We start from the raw sequence: 16,342 nt of genomic DNA on the forward strand, positions 1-16,342 counted from the left end.
AGCACAGATGTGACAAGAAAGTCACAAAGAAAGGCGTGCAGATGGCCAAGAGGTGTTTTATGTAGCATGTCCTCCAGCCTGAGGAGAAGGCAGGGTGGGTGGGGAAGGCGGAGTGGCCTCCCCAGCCATTCTCAGCCACGGGCTTCCCACTATATACTCTCTGGGCAGAGGAAGAGACCCCTCATGCTGTCCTCAGGGCCTGAATTCAACCCCCAAAGAATCATGGATCTCTGACTCTCAGAGCACGAGTTTCCTCTTAGTGCACCCCCACGGCCATCCAGTCTGTGCTTGAACACCTCCCATGCCAGAGAACTCACACGCTTTTGAGACATTCCTGGTTAGGACTTGGGCAGGGCAGGTCAAAGCTGAGTCCACAGGCCACAGCTAGAAATGCAGAGCTTCAGGCCCACCCTGGACACACTGAGTGAGAATTTGCATCTTTCCAAGATCCCACACACACTCCATGGGAAAAGCACGGCCTCGGAGCAGGGTTTGCTGGATCCATTTGGCACCAGCTCCCCTCCCACAATTACCGGCTAGCCTCAGCTTTGCTTTGGGGAGTCACACGAAATGCCACTGCCCCCTTTTCTGCATGGCATGTGCTAGCAGTATGGCCTGGGCTGGTGCTTCCAAGGCTGGGGGTGGGGGGTGGGGGTGGCCATTTGTTCGGAGGCAGGCCCACATTTTCAGGTGGTTGGAGGTAGGAAGGAATGGCAGGTTTGGGGGATCATGGAAAGGATTTTGTGCTTATGATCTAAGGTTTGTGATGAAGAATGGCCTAGATTATCAAGGGCCTTGAATGGCAGAATGAGGACTCTATTCTGTGAACAATAGGACTTTATTCTGTGACTTTCTTTAGAGACAATGCAAGGGCAGAAAACAGCGCTCCCTTCCCTGGACCAAGCTGCCAGTGGCCCTGAATTTGCTAGGCTCTCAGTCCTGTGAATTTTAGTCTCTGTACATGTGCTTCCTTCGCCCTGGTGTGTCCTTTCTGCTCCCTCCTCCTGTCTAACCCCCCTGCTCAACTTTAGCTCAGCTCAGCCAGGGAGCACCTCCCCACCTCCCCAGACTGAGCAGCACTTGAAATGTGGTCAGTGTGACCGAGAACCGAATTTCTAAGCTGTTAAGTATAAACTACATGGCAGATTTAGCATAATTTTTGTATCAGTTCCATGTTGAAATAATAATACTTTGGATATGTTCAGTTAAATAAAATATATTATTAAATTAATTTAATCTTTCAAAACTACTTAAAATGTGGCCACAAGAAAATTCAAGATTACATATGTGACTCATATCGTATTTCTATTGGACAGCACTGCCCTAGACGGGTTAGCTGCCCCTCCTGTGTGCTCCCAAACTGCCCTGTCCTTATTCTGGGTACAGCATACAGCCCTTGACTGTCTTCTCCCATAGAGTCTGTTTCTTGGAGAGGTCTGCTGTGTCCTGGCCAACAGGATCCCTGGCACCTAATTACAGCAGCATACACAGAGAAAATGCTCCAAAATGATTGAAGGGGGATTGAGGGAAGAAGGGAGAGGGAGAAGAGAGGAGGGAAGGCGAGGGAAGAAGGGAGGAAGGGAGGAAGGTGCTCATCTTCACCCTCATCTTGAGGGTGAGCAAAGTAGGAAAAGGGGGAGACACTGAACTGGTGCAGTGTCTGGACCACAGGAAGGAAGGAAGGAAGGAAGGAAGGAAGGAAGGAAGGAAGGAAGGAAGGAAGGAAGGAAGGAAGGAAGGAAGGAAGGAAGGAAGGAAGGAAGGAAGGAAGGAAGGAATCACAGATCCCAGTGCAGGAGTGATGCAGCTGCACGTCCAGGAGACTCTGGGTGGACAGCAAAGGGGGCTCTTCCCCAGGACCAGGGGTGCAAAGCTCTTACCGACCTGGCTCTAGAGAAGGAAGCAGGTGAAGACAATGACTCAGCTGTCACCAGAACTAGAGTAGGTGTCATGAAATCGTTTTCTAATGCAGAGAGGAGCTAAGCACAGTTAGATGTTCACTGGTGCACAGCCCCAGAAATTTCTCTGGAGGAGAAATGCTTTATCTCCTAATATAATGCAAAAAATAGTCTTTAGACTCTTTTATTTCAGGGGAAAGTACCTTCTCCCTCATCTTTCTGTCCGTATGATGAAAGCCTAATGGATTTTAGGATTTATCTACCTGGCAGGCCTTTTTCTATTTCTTGGCCCACAGGCCATAAAACAACCTGGGTCTAGTTAAGCACAGTGAGTCTGGTCTGCGGGAAGGTGGTGCTCAGATGCCGTCTTTCCCTGCAGTTAGGTCGGGGAGGAAGTTCATCACGCTGACAGCTCTTGCTCCGGACAGAGCATTCCATGTGGTGTAATGAGCTTCATCCCCAGAATATGCAGGTAAGATGGATTGGGTGAGTTAAAGAAGTCTATGCTGTGGGTAAGACATCAAATAAAGCTGTTGCTATTGTTCTCGTTAACGCAGTGGAAGCGGTCCCTCTATGATTTATATAAAATGCATGTTCTAAAATGAGAAGACAAGATATATTTCAAACACACCCAACCCGAATTGAATGATTCCTCTTCACTCTTCCTCTACTATTTACAAATCATCTAATTCCACACATGGACTCTGGTTATCGTTATTTAGGAAAAAAAATTCAACTTTGCCACTTATTCCCTAGATGTGAAGGTTATTTTACTTCACTTCGCAGTTTCAATATTTCTACAGTAGACAGTGGTATTATTTCACAGAGGTTCAACACATATTAAAGCAAATAAAATGTTAAGAAACATTTTACAATGGCATACCCTCTAAATTATAGCTGTCTCCTTTTTTTGGTCTCTCATCCCTAATGAGGAGGATTTTCATTAAGTTACAACATCGTTAAGTGTTGCAAGATGAGTAGGTGTTAGGAGGAATTTGGGGAAGGTAGGAGATCCAATCAAAGAGGGTTATATACTCAAAGCAGGGAGACATCATCCTACAGGGTGGAGTCCTGGGGAAGGCTGAGTCGTAAAGATGGGAAAGGAATGGAGGGTGGAACCCTGGCATGCTTGCGCCCAGGGGAAAGGGTGGATGAGGCTGGGAATCTTCTGCATGCAAGAGAAGGGAGTGGTGTCCAATGTTGATTTATTTCAAAGTGTCCTTTGGAATTAGCCACTAACATGTCTTCGGTGGCGTTCATGAGAACTGCTTTGGAGGTATTTAGATGTGGGAAGGTTGACTATAATAAGTTAAGGAGTGAGAGAGGTGAGAAACTTGACTGTTCTTTCAGAAGCTGGATGGTGAAGGGTGGAAAAACAGATACTAGGTGGAGGTGGTAGAGAGAAGATTGAGGACTTTTTTCCCCCCATTTTAAGATGGATGTGGTTTGAACATATTCCTGTACAGCTGGGAACATCCCACCAGAGAGATGTTGAAAATACAGTAAAGTGAAGGGAAATGTGTGAACAAAGCTCTTCAGGAGCCACCCTATGGGTGGGGGAAGGGGGCAGGATGTTCTGCCCTGCTCTGTATCTGGAAGACAAGTAGAAGCATTTATGTTCGAAAGAAGGAATGATAGAGCTAACTCATGCCTTAACTAAGTTCTGGGTTGGAAGAGGGGAGGGCAGGAGTTGAGAGAGTTCCCGACCCATGTCTATCAGTTTCCCTGGAAACAGACTCTGAGAGGGAGTTTCATGGGTACTTTCAGGAACAACATCTTGAGGGTGAGCAAAGTAGGAAAAGAGGGAGACACTGAACTGGTGCAGGGGCAACAGTTCTAGTTTATTTGTCCATAGTAGATAACCTCCAGGGTTATCCTACAGGGAGCTCTGGTGCTGAAATGACCCTTCAGAGTTGTCCTGTCTTGAGAAAGGAAGCTGAGTTTTTCTATCCCTGTATCAATCAGTCACTGGATTCAGGCCATTCCCAGGTTTTTGGGATGAGGGAATTCCTAGAGAAGGGCTCATTTGAGAGCCATTAGCTGCCAACACTCCTGTCAGCTGGAGCAAAGAGTAGCTCAGCCCTGAAAGGGGGGTTTGGATTGCAGATCACAGCCTCTACTACACCCTTTGTTTTTGCTGTGAACTAGTTGGTCGTGGGAGTTATGAGGAAGAAGGTGGGCCTATGGGACTAAGTTAAGTCGTGAAGGTTAGAACAAGTTTTGTTTTGAATAAGGAAACATTCCAAAGACCAGAAGAAGGGCAGCGGGGGTGGAGGGTCATTATGAAGGCGAAGTTGGAGACCAAGAATTTTACTGGCCTCAGTCTTCAAGGTTGTGTGAGTTCACCAGCGGAGCTCAGCACCTCAGATGTAGTTGTAATGAAAAGTCTAGATGTGGGCTCATTTAATGTCAGGAGGTCCAAGATAGTTGAATATGTTTGCAAAAGAACTTTAAGAGATGACTTACGAGACCAAGCTGAAACCAAGAGGGAGATGGTAGCTGGTGGAATCACGATACATTCTCAAACTGTTGGAATCTTCAGTTTTGGTCTAAGTCCTCTTCTCTCTCTACACTTTCTCTAGGTGATTTTAAGTAGCTTCTATTTAAATTATTTCATTATTAAATTTGACTTCCACATTTATATCTTGTGATTGAAGAATACCTCAAAATAATTCTTCTTGTACGGGCTTCTGATATAAAATCTCTCAGTGTTTAACTAAATTGTGTTTATTCTACTTAAATTCGTAAGAGATATTTTTTGCCAGATACAGAATTCTAGGTTGGCAGTCATTTTCTCTCAGCATATTGAAGAAATTATTCCATGTCTTCGACCTACCCTTGTCTTATGGTTGCTCTTCCTAAAGTAATTTTTCCTATTTCTCTTCTTACTTAAAACATCTTTGGTTTCTAGATTTGGTGCTTTTCAAATCTGCCACACCACTTTCTATAATTTCCAGTTCTTGCCTGAAAATTTCAAACTGTCCTTTCCTCTTTGAGTGTTGGAATAAAATGTCTTAGGTAGGACAGTGCCAGTGAAGGGCACCCCCATTTGGACTACAAGAGTGGGCAGCTGAAGGAGAATAGTGTTGGGGGGCATTTGACTTGGGGACCGATGTGTAGCCCACATGAATACTGAGGATGATGATAAGGACAGTTGGTGGAGGCGAGGGAATGAGAGGAAAACAATAGTACAGGTGTAGTCTTCAACCAATGATGAAGTGTGAAGGGAAGAGGTACGAGAAGACAGAGGCGATGGCAGCCAGTGAGTGAGATATGCTACAAAGAAGAAGGGACAATGGTCATGGTGAACAGAGAGAAGGCCAATCTCTTGTTTGTCTTTGAGTTCAGGGGGACATCTCTCTGTCCACTTGAGAATATCCTGAGGGAAGTGAGTTTCTCAGTGCAGTGTCATATTTCAGTGCAGGCAGGAGAGCTCATCTGTTCTGTGAAGAGGCCAAGGACACAGCTGAGAGGGCCTATCATAAAAAGGATACTCCAGACAAAGGATGGCCAGTGGCAAAGATACGAGAGAAGGGTTGTGGTAGGCGGTGTGGCAGTGGGGAGGGGCAGAGCAATATGGTCAGAGGACATTTGACCAGTACGGAGCCAGGGAGCCGGCCCATACCACAGACAGAAACCAAGAGTGCCAAGAATACAAGGTGTCATGGGTTTATCGGCATTGACACTCCAAAGCTGAGTGATTCTGGATTGCTATGAAACCAAAGCAAAGTTACCCCGAGCAAGTGGGCTGTGGGTCCCTTGGCTCCAAATGCGCTGACCTCACACTGGACGTCCCAGTCCCAGGTGAGTGAGAGAGAAGATGCGCTTCTTCCAGACTCCCTTACCTCATGTTAAAAGCGGCAGCTGCAGCAGACCCAGAGGCCTTCTGGAGATGATATGTGACTGCAGGGGAGTCTTTCCTTGGGTGGGAAACAAGGGAGGGGCTCTGACTATTAATGAGTTGGCAAATTTGCCTTCTGCAATAAAATAGAAGCTTAAATCCATGTCTGAGGGTGGCTGGGACTAAAAACTGATATAGTGTGTATGAATGCACTTTAAAGAATTCATTACAAAAGTGATCAGAATATCACCTTCTAATTTAAAAACGATATTTATAAATCAGCTGATAAAATTGTGTATTAATTTGAGGACAAAAGAGCCTTAGAAATACTGAATTCTTTCTATAATGTTATTTTAAAATTAGAGTTTTTATTGAGCAAATGTATACATGTATGGTTGAAGATACAAAGAAATACAAAAAGAATAAGAAGATAAATCCCCTATCTCTTCAGAGTGCTCGTCTCCTAGGGCTCATACCCCAAAGCAGCTTCTTTCTGAGTTTTCTTATACAGCTTTTCGAAAATGTTTTAAATATATAAAACTACATGTAGTCATCTTTTAAAAATGCAGCTGGGAGCACGCTGTAGAGCATTTCACACTTCTCATTTTACAATCCATCTTGGTAATTATTCTGTATTAGGACATACTGATCTAATTTATTCTTCTTCATGGATATACTGTATTTCATTGTGGGAATATACGGGGATTCTAAGTCCTCTTTTGATGGACTAGTTGTTTCTAGTCTCCACGGCCACCAAAGTCAGCATCAGTATCATTTTACTTAGGCCTGAGTATGTACAAAAATTCCACTGGTGCCCCTAGACCAGCAAGTTTTCAGCATGTGAGCAAGTTATTTTGGTAAGGACATAGTGACCTGCGATGAGATCAGCTGGTCATTATATATTCTCTTAATTGTATATTATCAAGATTTTGTTGAGTGAACAATGGAAAAATAGCAACATCTTTTTTTTAAAAAAAGATTTAATTAATTTCTTTATTTGAGAGAGAGAAAGAGAGAGCGTGAGAGAGGGGAGGGGCAGAGGCAGAGGGAGAGGGAGAGAGAGAATCTCAAGCAGACTCCACTCCGAGCACGGAGCCAGATGAGGGACTCAAACCCAGGACCCTGATATCATGACCTGAGCTGAAATCAAGAGCCGGCTGCTCAACCAACTGAGCCACCCAGGCACCCCAAAACAACATTTTAATTTGCCATTATTTAATGATGAGGAATGTTTCACTTTGTTTCAATTATTTATGTGCAATTTGCATTTCTATTAATGTAAACAGCCCACTAGTGCTTTTTTCTCATTTTTTCTCCACTGTGTTTTTATTCAATTTGTTTATTTGCAACGAGTTTTTATGTATTAAGAATTCCCCCCCCTCTTTCTGCCTTTTGACTTTTATTATGATGTTTTTGTCGCCAAGTTTATCAGTCTTTTTCTTTATGGGCTCTAAGTGTCTGTTTCTTGCTTAAAAAGCCTTCTTTAACAGAAGATTATATATCTAATTCACCTGTTTTTCTCTAATATATTTACATTTAAAAAGCCACATTTGAGTCTTTGATTCCTGGGATTTATTTGAACGTAGAGGGTGAGGTAAGAACTGAGCTTTGGGGGCGCCTGGGTGGCTCAGTCGTTAAGCGTCTGCCTTTGGCTCAGGGCGTGATCCCGGTGTTCCAGGATCGAGTCCCACATCGGGCTCCTGTGCTGGGAGCCTGCTTCTTCCTCTCCCTCTCCCCTGCTGTGTTCCCTCTCTCGCTGGCTGTCTCTCTGTCACATAAATAAATAAAATCTAAGAAAAAACCAAAAACAAACAAAAAAACCCTGAGCTTTGATTCTCCCATGATTGGAGACACTTGTCCCCTTGTCACTTATTTAATCATCTATTTTTGTCCAGTGACTTTAAATTCTGCCATTAGAATGTGTTATAATCCTCTATGTATTTAATTTTGGACTCTCTTTAGAATTATCAATTTGTCTATTCCTACTCTAGAACAAAACATTTAATTATCACAGCCTTAGAATATGTTTTAATATCTAATAGACCTTGACCTCATTGCTACTCTTCTTCCTCCAGAATTTTCCTGCCTATACACAATAGTAATACTTCCAGATGAACCTTAGAAATAGGTCACATAGTTTCAGGAAATGTTAATATGTGGGATGAAAGCTGACATTCTTTATGACATTCAAGGTCATAGTGTAACTTCTATGTATTTAGGTCTTTTATATTCCTCAGAAATTTAAAGTTTTCTTCATATAGCCCCTTTACATTTTTTGATTAGCTCATTCATTGACATTTTTGTTGTAATTGCTTTTCCAATTCTAAATAGGATAATAGGATGTTCTTTAATAGTTGTATTTTATAAATACCTGCAATATATGTTTAAGAAATGCTCTTTGGGGACACTTGGCTGGCTCAGTTTGTTAAGTGGCTGACTCTTGATTTTGGCTCGGGTCATGATCTCAGGGTAGTGAGATTGAGCCCCGCATCGGGCTCTGTGCTCAGTGTAGGGTCTGCTTGGGATTCTCTCCTTCTCTGCCTCTCCCCCTGCTCACACTCTCTTTCTCTTGAAAGAAAGAAAGAAAGAAAGAAAGAAAGAAAGAAAGAAAGAAAGAATACAAACTTTAAAAAAAAGAAATGCTCTTTGTTTTCTAATCTGCCATTTTCCTGAATGATTTTATTTTGAATGTTTATTGAATTGTTTATTTTGGATGATTTCATTTGAATGATTTTTTTGGGTGGACGTTCTTTCTAAAGTCCTAAACAGTGTTTATTCATTTTACCACCATTATCATCAAATGCCCCAGAGAAGACAAAAAAAATGAAGACTGGACGCAGTGGCCAGGCAGTCTTGCTAGAGCTTGAGGAACATGGATCCCCAAGTAGGGTGACAGATTAGAGTGGGGAGGGTCATGACAGGGAGGTGAGGTTGTGGAGTTAGTGAGTAAAGAACCATCCTTCCGAGAGTCTTCTCAACTCCATGGCGAGATTCAGAATCTCTACATTGCCTTTGTGTCCATAAACTGGGACAAGCTGGAGGCACTTACAACAGTCCTGTCCCTTCCCTGGCACAACCTCAATGGTACACAAAACTGGGGCTCCCCTCCAAGTGGGCCTTCTCATCAGCCATCTCTGCTCTTTTCTGGAACCCAGGATGAGAACAGAAGACATTCTGGAGACCCATAGCAGACAGACACAGTTGAAAAGACAGCTCAGAGGTAGTAGCAAGATCTCCATTTGGTTCTGGGCTATATTAACTCAGATAGTTCTACTGAGCTCTCTTAACCAGGTGGGTCATGTTATATCTGGAACCTTACCTGTGATGAAGGCCCATGACTAACTAGTTCCGGGATGATCTGCAGACTTACTCAGACAAAGGCTCTTTTGTTGATGAGTTCATCAGTACTTCTAGGTCAAAAAGAGCTGAGCCCTGGGCCTGGTGCTTTTGTCATGGTTTGGGTGATGTGTCTATTCCTTGGCGATTGTACTTGGAGTACATAGCAATGTCCCTTTCCTTACTAATGACCCAGAATTAGCACAGTTGGATGAGGCCCAATCCTAGAACCCTGGATTTTTCCCACATCCAGAGTTCAAAGAATGGTGCTTCACCCCAGTCAGCATGGAACAGGCCTAGTCACCCTGGGAAAACTTGAAGTCTGTGGGCTTGCGGTAGAAATGGTCTTGCCATGTTGTAGTGAGACCCAGCAGCAGGTCACATATATCAAGGGTTCTTAATGGCTGATCTCTTTGACTAGCAGGTTCTCAGTATCCTGGCCAAGCCTTGTTGGCTGAGATCATAAGTAGACACTTCATCTCCTCAAGCCTGACTTCTCATCTTACAGAAAACTGAGGCCCTGTGGGGCCATCCGCAAATTCATAATCCCAGAAATACTCCTCCTTTCCCCTGGAGAAAAGTTGACACACCACTCTTCTGCCTTTCTATGGCTTTTGGTCGCTCTGGTATTGACCAAATACATTCTTGTTTTCCAGACTTTAATGCAAATCCTGTAATCTGATTTCAGCCCTCCTGTGCAAAGTGTCTACGCTTTTCAGCAGAAAAACTCACATTCAATTACGTATACTCTTTAAACAATTATAATAAACTTTTTCTCCATATACATTGATTCTTTTTTTTTAACTGAAAATAATAAATATTTCAAAAAGTTTGGTTTGGCAAAAAAAATAAATAAATAAAAGAGAGAATTAGCACTATAGATTTAATACAACTTCACACTTTGAGTTGCCTCCTTCCTTCGCTTATATTGTTTCCTGTATGTAAATAGCCTCACATAGTCTCATTTATCACAGTTACTGCTCCTCTGGGGAGCTCCTATTTCCTACCACCTTAGCCTCCTACTTGTACAAAAACATTGAAACAGGGACCTGAACCCCCATGCGGAACAACTCATTGAAAGAAGAGCCATCAGTCACATGTGTAAATAATCTATTGGTAATCAGGGTTGTTTATGCAAGGGAATCTCAGTGAGGGAAAGGATAAAAGATTTGCATAAAATAGTGCTGTAAGAAACTCCCGTACTCAGGCCTATCTCTATGCAAGCGATGGCTGGAATTCTTGGAAGTGCTTTCTGGCTGTGGAGCAAAACCAGGTGGTAGTAACTGCTTCACCATGTGGCACTGAGGGCAAAGTCTTGGGGACCAGCATGAATTAATCACAGGCTTTTAGGATGTCATCACTTTCCTCGGGTCTGGCTTTGGCGAATTCCAAAGCAAACGCTGGGAGAGAAAAACCATTTTGGTTTCAGCGTTTTCTTTTTAAAATGCCAGCATTGCGATTGCACGTTCCCTTTGAAGTCAGGAGCTTCAAGTCTGCACAACAGGAATCCTCTGCACCTGGCAGATGCAGTCAGTGTCTTACATAACAGGGGCACTGAGTGACCGGCCCGTCTGAGATGACGTCTCAACCAGCGAGGCAGCCAGCAAACGTGCAGGGCCTCCACTGTTGAGAAGCTGGCTCAAGATTCCTCCTTCGAAAGCATTTTGCTTGAAATATTCCCTGCCTAGAGGTTCATTTACTGTTCTTTGGTGAGCCTTTAAAAGACACATATTCCGGGCGCCTGGGTGGCTCAGTCGGTTAAGCGTCTGCCTCCGGATCAGGTCATGATCCCAGGTTCCTGGGATCGAGTCCTGAGTCTGCTTCTCCCTCTGTCCCCACCCCCACCCCTTGCTCATTCTCTCTCTCTCAAAAATAAATAAATAAAATCTAAAAAAAGAAAAAAAAAAGAGAGAGAGACATACTTCCTACCTCAGACCAGCATGGTAATGATCTGGTGTTGAGATCCCTACTTGCTGAGTGAACTTGGGTTTGCAAGTTTGGTTGTTGCTCTTCAATACATTCCTCCAGGAAGAGATGCTCAGGTAACCTGGTCTGTAGACAAACCAAGCAAAAGACAGACTCAGATAATTTACCCTGATGAGAACATTTAACAGAATTTTTTTTTTTAATATTTTATTTATTTATTCGACAGAGATAGAGACAGCCAGCGAGAGAGGGAACACAGCAGGGGAGTGGGAGAGGAAGAAGCAGGCTCATAGCAGAAGAGCCTGATGTGGGGCTCGATCCCGTAACGCCGGGATCACGCCCTGAGCCGAAGGCAGACGCTTAACCGCTGTGCCACCCAGGCGCCCCCATTTAACAGAATTTAACAGAACTTGTATTACATTAAAATTGTAAAGAATAGATATGGTCAAGTATTTTTGAAAATTGTTTCTGACTTTGAAGCACTAGAGTCTTAGTTTTCTGAGACTTATGTGTTTAGTTTTAATTATTTTGTTCATATGTAACGTACTTCTTTCCATAAAGTCTTTGATGCAGTTTACAAAAGCACAAGCCAAATGAGAAGATAAAATACATACAAAAGGAGGTTCTGAATGAAATGTGGTGTGTATATACAGTGGAACATTACTCAGCCATAAAAAAGAATGAAGTATTGCCATTTGCAATGACGTGGATGGAGCTAGAGACTATTATGCTAAGTGAAATAAATCAGAGAAAGACAAATACCATATGATTTCACTTATATGTGGAATTTAAGAAACAAAACAAATGAACATAGGGGGAAAAAGAGAGAGAGGAAAACCAAGAAACTCTTTTTTTTTTTTTAAAGATTTTATTTATTTATTTGACAGAGAGAGAGACAGCCAGTGAGAGAGGGAACACAAGCAGGGGGAGTGGGAGAGGAAGAAGCAGGCTCCTAGTAGAGGAGCCTGATGTGGGGCTCGATCCTGTAACGCCAGAATCACGCCCTGAGCCGAAGGCAGACACTTAACCGCTGTGCCACCCAGGCGCCCCCGAAAACCAAGAAACTCTTAATGGAGAACAAACTGGTGCTTACTGGAGGGGAGGACAGAAGGGGGAAAGGTTAAACATGTGATGGGGATTAAGAAGGGCACCTGTTGTGATGAGCACTGGTATTGTATGTAATACACTGGTGCATTACTAAATTCTACACCTGAAACTAATATTACACTGTACATCAGCAACTGGAATTTAAATAAAAACTTGAAAGCCCCCAAAAGAAAGAAAGAAAGAAGAAAGAAAGAAAGAAAGAAAGAAAGAAAGAAAGAAAGAAAGAAAGAAAGAAAAAAACTTGCTACCTATGTCTACATGAACTTCTTTCTTCTTCCACTGGAATTCCCAGGAAATAAAGAAGGTGCAAAGCCTCTAGCACCAGAAACAAGGAGTTTGATCACTGGGCTCAGTCATGGAACTTTTATATGCACCATAGCTCACATCTGAAGCCCTGAAACAACCCATGACTGGAGAGGAAGGAGGAAGAAGACTATGTGCCGTCACTCCATCTGTATGGGTCTGCCTCAGAGACCTGGTCTCCAGAGGGTCGAGCAGAAAGCCTGGGCACCAACCCCAAGTGAGAGGATTTGCTTTCAGAGATGCTGAAGTCTTTCCTTACACAACCATTCCCCTGTTCCAGCCACCCAGTTGGAACCTCACCTTGCCACATTATTAAGGATGCTGCTCCTTGGGTGGAAATGTTTATATGGTGATTCACTGCATTTTGGGATTGAACTCGACATTAGAGATGATGGAGACAAGTAGGAGCAGTAGAACACCTCCCTCTGGGGACTGCCCCTGTGCGTGAGTTTTCCCCTAGGAGCACACTCTGCGTATATGCAGCGCCCTGGGCAATCTCGGCCGAGGACGGCTCATCCCAGTTCAACAGAGACATACAAGTTAGAGTCCTGATGGCCAGGAGATTTTCAGCCCAAGGTGGCACACAACAACCTGTCACTCAGCTTAAGATCCTGCAGGTGAGAAAAAGGGGATTAAATTCTCCCCATGAGTTGGCAAAGAATCCTGAGTTATTTTCTTGTTTGATTATGATTCTAATGAAATAATGAGAAGACATTGGGACTAAAAGAGAGAAATGATTTTCCTACACGATTCACCATCCACAACAGAAGAAAATGTACATACATATATATATTTTTTTCCTCTATATTCTTTTTTAAAAAAGATTTTATTATTTGTTTATTTGAGAGAGAAAGTGAGTGCGAGCTGGGGGAGAAGCAGATGGAGCGGGAGAGGGAATCTCAAGCAGACTCTGTGCTCAGCTCAGAGCCTGATGCGGGGCTTGACCTCACAACCCTGGGATCATGATCTGAGCCTAAATCGAGTGGGGTGCTTAACCAACAGAGCCACCCATGCACCCTATATATTCTCTCTATATATTCTAATTGTATATATTCTATATAAATGTTCTCTCTCTCTCTCTCTCTCTATATATATATATACATATATATACACACACACATATATATATTCTAAACACTGAATAAAATATGTAAAAAATTATGAAGCATATGAGATAGGGAGAAACATATGGAAGAGGTTAAGGTTAAGACTGAGATAAAAAATTGAACAAAACATAAAAGCAATGTAGGGATGCCAAAGACTCTTACAGAATTCGAATCCGTACCGTAAACAGTGGAGAAAAAGTTGGCAAAAGGAAAAAACAATGACCCAGAGGCCAAACTACACAGGCTTTCTAGGAAAGTAGAATGAATATACACTGTAGAATCTGATGAGAGAAGGTAATGGACCCCGAGAAAGGAAAATCCCATTTCTGACTCATCAGCATTCTGTGGAATAAAAACTAGAAAAAATGGAGCGGAAAAAAATTGTCACGTGGAAGAAACCTTTTCTGAGGTTATAAAGAAAATACGGATTTTTTGAATACAGTGAATTCTCTTGTGAAGAGAAATCTGCATGTATATCCTGCCCAAATGTTTCAATTTCAATGACAAAGAATAATTATCCCAAACCACCCTTGCAGGAAGAAAGGAAAATCACAAAGGGAAATACCTGAAAAAATGCTCCAGAGATTTCAGAACATCTATTCTAACACTGAATGTTTAAAGATGATGCAGAGATTCCTTTGGATTTTCTTGGGGAATGATATAGAGATTCAACATTTCTATATCCAGCCTGTAAGAAGATACCAGAAAGGCTTGTGTGGTTGTCCAAGACCCATGTGCTTTTCTTGGAAAGCTTAATGGTAGAGTAAAAAATAAATCAAAGGCAAATATTTAGGAATGGGGAAATCCTATTACAAAAGGCCTATGGTTAACAGTATTGCCAAATACACACTTAGATATAGATACTAAGTAGTTTTATAAAGAAAGAGTCAATTTGTTTGTGAAGTAAAAGAAAATATTAAATTAGAAGTTACATGACATTTAAAGAGTAAGTTAATAGAAAATAATCATACTGGCATAAGCAAATGGATGAAAGTGTGTAAAAATTCCTCATTTAACAAGGGAGTAAAGATTATTAAATTTTCTTGAATTTGACAAGAGAAAACAAAAGATGTATTTTTGGAAAATCTTAAAGGAGACCAGAAGTAAATTTGAAACAGGATATATGCCTTCAAGTCACTGATAGAAGATAACAAAGGAAATGTTCTTAGAAAAAGCACAAAGGAGATAGTAAAAGCATACCAAAGGAGAAGGCATAAAATAAGATGACAGAATTAAGAACAAAAATACAAATTATATATATATATAATCTTAAATCACTCAGGTTAAGAAAAATAATTCAACTATAGTCAACATAAAAGAAAACACTTAAAAAGATACAGAAACAACCCAAGTGAAAGGTAGGCACAGGTACCCCAACCCTTTTCCCTTGCAAAAAATGAACCAGTGTGAAGAAAGTTATTGACCAAAAGTACAATCAGCAATAGAGAAATGATAGGAAAAGACTTCTATGTAGTAAATAAGACACCATGAAAAATAAAGCAAAACATCCTAGAAAGCTTGTAGGTGAGGTACAGATTTACATAAATCCCCTCTTAGAATGCACCCAAACGAATGAGAAAGATTCCAATACAGGTAAAGAATCTTGGTTATTGATGAAACAACCGGGCTCACCCCTATAACGAACAGAAGAATATATGTAAAAAGCAACAAGGTATAGATCAAATTAGAGGGGGATATTAAGGGAAGGTGAACTCCCTCCTAATCCAGAAGAAGATTTAGCTCCAGGGAGTTCTAAGAGATGGCTGGGACCCCTGCAAACATCCCTCAGCCTGGAGAGAGGGTACCGGATATGGGTGGCTTAGGGTTCATTTTCACAGCATAAAAGAATCCAGAGAGGCAAAGCTAAAGAGGAAGCCATGTAGTCTTGCCTTTAAAATTTTCTCCTATTGGGAGGAGTGACTGGAAGGGCAGTGGAACAGAGCAGAAGGAAAGTGGGGACATGACTTGGGAGTCAGCTTTGCATCTGCTGAGCCAAATCCAATGAGCAGAAATAAGTGAGTTCTGACCACCTCCTCCCCAAATAAGGTGTTTGCACTTTGTGTTAGCTGGCCTCTTGCCCAGGTAACCTGCTTGTCCAAGAAGAAAAATCGCTGAAATTGGGAGGGAGAATTTCCCCCACGACACACACATACACCATCAACCTGCCAGAGGAACCAACTGGTGGAACAGATAATAGAGAATGTTGAATGGGAAAGGCTCAGAGGTTGTGTACAAAAAGTATCAATGCTTAATTCCGGGGTCTCCAACTGTCAGGGTCTTCACCTATTCCTGCTGCCTTTTTTGTAGGATTATCATGTTGCTGCTACAAAAATTCCAGAAGGAACCGTCTAAAAGCCACACTGCTTCTTGGTCCCTCCAAAGGGGCTACTAGGCAGAAGCTAGGGAGAGGTGGAATTCAGGAAAACAAAAAGAGAGCCTCCAATAATCCAGAATTTTCAAAGATGGTAGGTTCTCCTTGGGAGAAACTGAGGTCCTTATGGCCAGAAGTTTATAAGCAGAGGCTGGGCTACCATTTGATGGGGATTTCCATCACTCCTGGGCTTACTTTTTGCTGTGACTAGGAAGAAGGGAATACAGGAGGTGAATGTGGCAAAAGCACCTTAGGAACCTCTGCTTGCAGCTTGGACAACTTCCCATGTGCTGTTGCAGAGCTCTGCGAGGCTGTTTCCACTGTGGGGTGTGAGGACACAGGCTCTAGCCTTCCCCAGATGTTGTCGGGAGGAGCGAGCCTGCACTGCCCACAGCGTGCGGGTGGTCCCACCTCTCCTGGCTCTGGAAGTCTACTGTCCGAGGTAAATTAGCAT

The sequence above is a fragment of the Ursus maritimus genome, unplaced genomic scaffold (assembly GCF_017311325.1).
Source record: "Ursus maritimus isolate PB19 unplaced genomic scaffold, ASM1731132v1 scaffold_7, whole genome shotgun sequence".
Taxonomy (NCBI): Eukaryota; Metazoa; Chordata; class Mammalia; order Carnivora; family Ursidae; genus Ursus; species Ursus maritimus.